The sequence below is a fragment of the Pygocentrus nattereri genome, chromosome 16, assembly GCF_015220715.1.
Source record: "Pygocentrus nattereri isolate fPygNat1 chromosome 16, fPygNat1.pri, whole genome shotgun sequence".
NCBI lineage: Eukaryota > Metazoa > Chordata > Actinopteri > Characiformes > Serrasalmidae > Pygocentrus > Pygocentrus nattereri.
This window is the reverse complement of record NC_051226.1, coordinates 39,006,999-39,014,813: the sequence shown is the minus strand read 5'-3', so window position 1 is coordinate 39,014,813 and position 7,815 is coordinate 39,006,999. Positions and strand designations below refer to the sequence as shown.

Sequence of the window (7,815 nt, the reverse complement as noted above, 5' to 3'; positions counted from 1 at the left end):
CCAGAGTGGCCTAGAGGGCGAAACGCCCCGAACAGGTTTGATTCGATCTGCTCTGCTGTTACAGATGTAGACAACAAACAGAACAGGCTCTGCAGCACTTAACATGTTAGCCACCACTGAGCCACTCTTGTCTGTCTTCTTGTCTTTAGTACTGCCTGGTTCTTTAGCAGCACAGAAGATGGAAAAAGAAACCATAACGAGCCTCACGAGTCTTCACTACAGCTCAGTGCAGCCCGCTTGGGTCTACAGTGGAAAAGAGGTCATTTTCAGAGGAGGACACAGATCACTGGTTGAAATCTAAATGGGAAACTTCATGACCCGATAAAACCACCTGTGGAAAACTCTCCATTGTATCAGTATGTTCTAGATGAAAGAACTGGAAAAATACATTTGCATTTTTGTTATCTGCATGGAAAGAGCACAGGTCATCTACGCAGGCTTCATCAGATTTTACTAATGATTCCAAATGTCTTTGAAACTTTAGCTTAGCTTTCAGTTTCTGGTTAAGAGCTCTCTCACAAGAAGTCTGGTCCAGTGTGACTGCAAATACCTTCCTCAGCACTTTACCAAGATGACAACTAAGTGGACAGTCCAACATATAAGGACTGAGGCTATGAGCAGCATGATGGACATGCCATCCTTCGCCTGATTGGTTGACTGCTCCACGCATTGATATACATACCTAGAAGGTGTGTTGCGTCCAGCCAGGCACGTCAATGGCTCCGCCACCTTAGGGCGGTCAACATCGCTGCGGGACAGCACTGAGTGCCGTTACAGAGCGGCAGTTTAATAAAGATACTGTCCAGAATTCCACTATTTCAGGAATATCGCTCTCAGAAAGTGGGATAGGATTATATAACAGAGGGAACACAGTGATCCAGGGTCATGTCTGTGTGGTGTTTGTGTGTAGATGTGGTCGTGTGGTTGGTGAAGCTCAGAGAACCTGCTGATGTGGCTGTTTATCCTCTGGTTTTATATTAAGCTGCTTTCATTTAATCATCTGTTTGGGGGTCTGAACTTTATGTAGGAGCTATTTATTCACAGTGATGGTTAAAGCTTTGTAGCGGTCAGTTAAATCGTTCCTTAATCCGTGTAGATGTTCATCATGGAATGACTTTAGCACCTTCTTACACGAAGCTGAAGTCAGACTCTTATTCAGCAGGTTCCTGTTCGAGTTTTCACGTTCCACCTTAAACGCTGCAGCTTCAGGCACCAGAAAGTAACTGCTGCACCATTTAAGGTGGAACGGGAAGACGAAGCCGCTTTAGCTCCGTCCTTCTGACCGTGTTTATTGTATTTTTCTGTGTATTAAGATCCGAAGTGACTCACTCACTGATGGATTTGCTGATGTGTGTGTTTGTGTTTCTTGCGCTAAACTCGGTTTTTGACATCAGGTGCAGACTGAATACTTTCCTGCTGGTCTGGACGGCTAATTATCACAATCGGTTATTAAAGAGATAAAAGCTACCGAGAGCAGATCCGTGCAGCCTGGATTAGTCTGTGTCTGAGGACTGTAACTAAACAGATGTGGTGTAAATGGGTGGAGTAGTGAGGAAGTAGTGGCTGATTTAGTCCGGAGTCTCTTCGTCTCTCAATACGAGTGAATCTGTTCATGAGCGGATCTTGACCTCTCCAACATGGCGTGGCATGGATGTCTACGGGTCCGCATGATGTGTTGCTTCTCCAGAGCCAGTTATGGTGCAGCCACAGGGAGCGGATTCTGTCTCTGAGCCTCTATTTTACTGTCAGGTGGCGGAATGTGAGGTGAATAATATTAGAAAAAGATGTTCTGACCCCACGGACCCCCACCTTCAAACAGGACCTCTGTGATTCAGTGTACCCTCCTTTGCCAAACTAATGGCAGCAATAAGGAAACCAACCCCCCCGCCCCCTTGTTCCCAGCCGCTGCTGCCAGTTTTCTAATTACTGTGATTAATTTTCACGGCATGATTAAACGAGGCATGTGATTAGACTCCTGTGATAAGGGAGCAGTGAATGTGTGTGTGTTTGCATGCATGAGAGGGAGAGAGCGAGGGACGGGCTTTTCAGTCTTTTTCAAACTTTGAAATTTGTATTGATTTCAAATAGAACTCTCTCTCTGGCTCAGAGTGAAGCTGTGAAGAGGAAAAACTCTAACTGACTGTGTCTCACAGTGTCTGAGGACAACTATGAGAAGCTTTGGGCCAAATCTTTGGGAACGTTGGCGTATGTGGGTGGGAATAAACTAAGAGTGAAATGTCTAAACCAGTGCCACACCTTGTGAAGGCGGCGCTCACAGTAAAGGCCACTGATGTGCTCGCCAACAACGTCCAGCGAAACGAGTATGTGGATGTAGCCAATGTGCAAAATACCCCCTGGTATTCAGGGGGGTGGGGGGGGGGTTATCAGAGTCACCCTGCTGTTTATCAGAGTGACCCTCTGCTGTTTATCAGTCGCCCTCTGCTGTTTATCAGAGTCGCTGCTCCCCAGTTTCAGTCTCCATTTCCCAAACGCTTTAGCCGAGCGCGCTAACGTTACTCCTGCTAATAAACAGACACACGTTCAGCTCAGCCTCCTCATTATTCACCACTATCACTGTAATACTCCATCATCTACATTAACACAGGAAGGTGGTCAGAAGGGCGGTGGAGTTCGAGTCGGCATTGTCTGAGATGTTTAATCAGCCGCCTCAGAACCAGAGAAACGGACCTTAAACAGAAGTCAGGACCCTGCTGGGGTTCATCCTAAAGTTAGGACAGGATTCAGGATTCATTTAGTCTAGTTAGGATGTTTGTGTGACGCTGTTTTCTGATCTGGAGTTAATGATGAGGTCATGAAGGGAGGAGCTGTTAGTCTGGAATAGCTACTGAATTAAACTCAGTTGTCATGGAGACCAAACAGATCAGATGTCAGAGTTAAGATGTTCCTGTAATACGACCTCTGGAATCCAAAGTCAAGATAGGCCTAATACTTAAAACAGAACAGGTTACAACACGTAGGAGCTCCAGTTTCATTGACCTCAGGCAGGTTAAATTGCAGCTGGCCTTGACAAGGGGTTTGTTCTTTATTGTTCTCTATTTTGTTTTAACAATTTCCAGACTTTACACATGAATTACAATAGCACTCCGACCAAAAGTGGTGGATTTAGTTTGCAACTTCAGTCTGATTTTTCTTGGGTCAGATCATTTTGTCACATCCACTGTTCCCATTTTATCGATTTGGGGGTCTGAGTACTTAAATGGCTAAGATGTAAACAGAGTCATTCAGAGTTCTTTAATGGGAATTAATTATATAGTGGTGGTGATAGGAACCAGACGTCTGAAGAGTTTAAAGTGGAATGCATATATGTCAAAATGTATATAACTCAGTGTGTGAGATGTGAACAGAGAGGCTCAGAGGTGGTTTGGTGTGAAGCGGTTCAGACGTCTTTACAGTGGTGGTGATGGGAACCAGGCGTCGCCATGACTACAACACAGATATAGACACTTTATTTACCATCCAGAACCACCAGAGAACCCACACGAGTCTTCTGAGCTTATATGGAATGTTGATGATGGAAAATAGTGGAAAATCTGGAATAATGAGTTTTCTTTGGGGACTATTTTGCCGCACAGCGCCCTGCATGTCTCCCTCCACCATGAATGGAGTTGAAGTTCTCTAAATTCTCATAAAACAGCGTCTCAGTCATCAGGCAGTGAATTCAGAACCAGTTCATGTAGGAACTTTCTGTAGGAGCTTTTAGAGGGACGTCTGGTTCCTATAAAGAAAAGAAATCAGAGTCTGTAAGTTTCTTTAGAACATTAAACCATTCTGAAAGATTTTGTTTGCATCTCAACGATTACACTGAACCTGTTGGACATAAATAGTCAGAGGCAGGCGGCCTGAAGAGAATGTTAAAGAGATGAGAGAGAAAAGAGAAGCAGGGGAAGAGAAAGTGAAAAGGAAAATGAGAGCGACTGGGGAGGAAGGAAAAGCTAATTATGTATCTGCATGTGCGTGTATGTGTGTGTTTGATTAATGATTAAAGTAATATGTGTCTTGTGCTACTTTTCTCATAAGTTTGAATAATGAGAGCATTCCCTCTCTCTCTCTCTCTCTCTCTCTCTATTCCTTACACTGAGAGAGAATATTAGATCAGTAGTGAGAACAGAACAAAGCTGTATTCCCTGGGCTGTACACTCCTTTATTCTGTTTAAAGTCAAAATCTAATTATTCTGCCTCGGTTTGGTGAGAACCAAGCATATATGCATCTGTCTACAGGATGGGAACCGTTTTGTTTGCAGAGATTTTCACAAGTCACTTCTTTTGAGTCCGAGTCAGGTCATGAGTCTCTGAGGTGCGAGTCTGAGTTGAGTCTTGAATCTCTGAGGGGTAACTCCAAGTCGACTGCCTGAGATACGAGACAGGGTCGAGTCTTGAGTCACTGAATTGCATATCATAGTCGAGTCTCGAGTGTCCGAGGTGTGAGTCCATCTGGAGTCTCTGAGGTGTGAGTTTGAGTCTCTGAAGTGCGAGTCCGAGTCTCTGAGGTGCGAGTCTGAGTTGAGTCTTGAATCTCTGAGGAGTAACTCCAAGTCGACCGTCTAAGATACAAAACAGGGTCGAGTCTTGAGTCACTGAATTGCATGTCATAGTCGAGTCTCGAGTGTCTGAGGTGTGAGTCCAACTGGAGTTTCTGAGGTGTGAGTTTGAGTCTCTGAGGTGCGAGTCTGAGTTGAGTCTTGAATCTCTGAGGAGTAACTCCAAGTCGACCATCTGAGATACTAGACAGGGTTGAGTCTTGAGTCACTGAATTGCATATCATAGTCTCGAGTGTCCGAGGTGTGAGTCCATCTGGAGTCTCTGAAGTCCAAGTTTGAGTTGAGCCTCAGGTTTCTGAGGTGCGAATCCATTTCAAGTCTCTGATGTGCGAGTCAGAGCCTCTGAGGTGTGAGTCTGAGTCGAGTCTCTGAAGTGTGAGTCCGAGTTGAGTCTCTGAGGAGCGAGAGAATGATCTCTGTGGTCTGAGGTCATTCTCTCTGTTTTGTCCATCTCTTCTTAGACCTTTAAATGCTCTTCATAGAACCTGATCCTCATCTATTTCAAATCTAAATGCTCCGTTATCTTCATCACTACTTTCCAAACCCGCTGCAGCAGCTTCAGCAGCTGGAAACTGTCTGACACTGTTTCACACGAGTCTCCGATGTGGACTGAATGAAGAACGGAGGGTTTCCGCCGTGACGGTCAGTCCTTACTGATCTCCTGAGTGTCCGTCCATCAGTTTCACACATCCAGAATGTAGACGGACACATGAATCCAGTAGCTCCACTCGGTGAAAGGCAGATGATGTGTATCTCAGCCCCTCTTCACAGGCTCATAACTCCGGATGTGAGTCTCATATGATCTCATGGTGAGATGGGATGGAAAGGGCGGCTCTACGGATTCAGGAAAGGTTTGAATTGGATTTCAGAGCTGGATCATCACAAAGACAGAGACAGAGAATTAGACGCATCAGTGAATTCATGAACCCCACAGGGTTAAACACTGCACTGAATGCCTGTAGCGCTTCGGCTCCTGTCCTCCAGACTGAAGACTGCTCTTTGATGAAATGCTCATTATTTGAAGCCATTCTGTATGAGACTGTGAGCTGCGGGACAAGCGCACTGCAGTAATGTGACAGTCGCATGTGTGAAGTTGTGTGTGTGTGTGTGTGTGTGTGTGTATGTGTGTGTGTGTGTGTGTGTGTGTGTGTGTGTGTGTGTGTGTGTGTGTAAATTGCGATGCTGTGTGTCACTTAATGAAAACTTTGGTAGCAAAGTGGAAAGTCGTCATCTCACATGCCAATTAATGTCAGTTTTCTAACAGTGAGAGAAAACACACACATACACGCACACACACACACACACTTCCCTTTTTAAGGTGTGTGTGTGTCCTTAGCTGCATCACTGCACAAGAGTCAGAACCACCATATACTGAGAACAATCAGAGCTTTTTATTTGGGTACTGTGTGTTTACTTGACAGATACATCCACCCCCAGCGCGCACACACACACACACACACACACACACACACACACACACACACACACACACACACAGAGTAAACCCAGTTAAGGACCTTGTGCTGTCTGTGTCTCACCAGTATTTGGGCACTGAATTCGCTATTCTGGTACTCATGCGCTCTATAGCTGCCAGAATGCACATGGTTGCATTGCAGATGGTTTTCATTGGTTCTTTAGCAAAGAAAATGGTTCTATATAGAACCATGAACACTCAGTGAGCCTTTTAAGGTATTCTTTGCATCATGAAAGCGTTCCTGAAAGTGATGGAGAATGTGCTGTATGTGGCTCTGTATAGCAACTTTTTGAAAATGTTTCTATTTAGCAACAAAAAAGGTTCTTCTTTGGGTTCTTATTCAAATGTCAGGCTGGTAACAATAGAAGAACCCTTTTGGGCACTTTTCAAAACAGGTCTATATAGCACCACCTATAGCACATTCATGCACGTCTTCAATCAATCTGAAGAACCATTTCATGATGCAATGAGCCCTCTAATCATGCAATGGGATTTTTGAGTGTTCATGGTTCTATATAGAACCAGTTTCTTTGCTAAAGAACATTTGAAGAACCATCTTCTTAATATTGTATAATAGCAATATATATGTAATATGTAATATAGCAGAACACACTATGTAGGGACTGCAGAGTCATTTGGGATTTGACACGACCTCTGATGGAAACACGGCCTTTTTCCGACTTTTATTCTGCAGATTTACAGTAAATTATACCGTAAGTGCTATAAATCCAAGCCTGTGATGTTAATGATGGAGCTGTTTAGGCTGTTTTGGCTCTTTTATCTTGTTAGCCGGCTGACCAGCCTGGTTCTAGATAAGAACATAAGTTGTCAGCCCCTCAGTTTAACCAGAAAACAGGTTCTTACTTCATCAGTCCACTCGGTGCTCCATGTAGTAGCACTAGAGTCAAAGATGAATCACTAAGAGCACAAGGGTTTTTCACGAGGTGCAGTTCAGTTGCTGTGAGGCGTCATAGGTGTGTGTATGTCATGGATTTTACAATGGCTTTGAACACAGCTCAGCCAATCAGATTTTAGGGCTGGGACTGGAATCAGTTTCATAATGAAGACTAAAAATATAATCTAAATCAATTTAGCTCAGCTAACATATATTCACGTTTCTCGCATCTCTGGCAGGAAACGTTTCCACAAAAGTAGATGTTTCTTGTAAAATGTCTCTCAATGTTTGACTTTTTATGAGGCTCATTCGCCCGCATCTTGTTTGGATTTTCCTGTTCCACCTTAAATGGTCCCTGAGATGCCAGAATGCAGCTGCTGTACTATTTAAGGTGAAACGGGACAATTCAAACAAGAAGCTGGAGAATGAGAAACTGACTTCATGACTTTTCAGTGTTTCAGTTTTGCGCTGCAGATTAAACGTATCAGGAAACCAGCTGGACTGACTATAAACACTAATCTGTCCATTCGTCTCCAGATTATCGACGTCCGTCTTAAATCTCTCTCTTTGCCGTTTTGTAGCTACGAGCTGGGTGAGACTGTTGTCTGTGTTGCTATGGTGACCAGCCGTCTGCGCTGATCTTCAGGGTTAAAGGGTGAATCAGCAGTTCTACATTAACTCCAGCGTTTAAGACCATTTACTGTTAAACTGTGTTGAAGGATCAGCAGAGCTTTATTTTACTGTAGAGGAGGATTATTTTATTATTACCTACTGAGGAGCCGCAACAGGGCAGTGCCGACCCCTCGATTAGTCAAGTGACCGTCTCCATGAACAATCGCTCAAACCAGATGTTCATTCTGATTGGTTGGGAAGAGACTGGTTGCTTT

At 44.2% G+C, this 7,815-nt stretch overlaps 1 long non-coding RNA gene across 1 annotated transcript in view; it reads right to left on the bottom strand.

The window, feature by feature from the left end:
• Positions 1 to 3,696: 3,696 nt before the first annotated feature.
• Positions 3,697 to 7,815, bottom strand: part of LOC108442148 — a 10,416-nt gene continuing 6,297 nt past the window's right edge. Inside the window, exon 4 of the long non-coding RNA XR_001859004.2 lies at positions 3,697 to 3,736. This is a non-coding gene — a long non-coding RNA (uncharacterized LOC108442148). The remainder of the gene's footprint in view (positions 3,737 to 7,815) is intronic.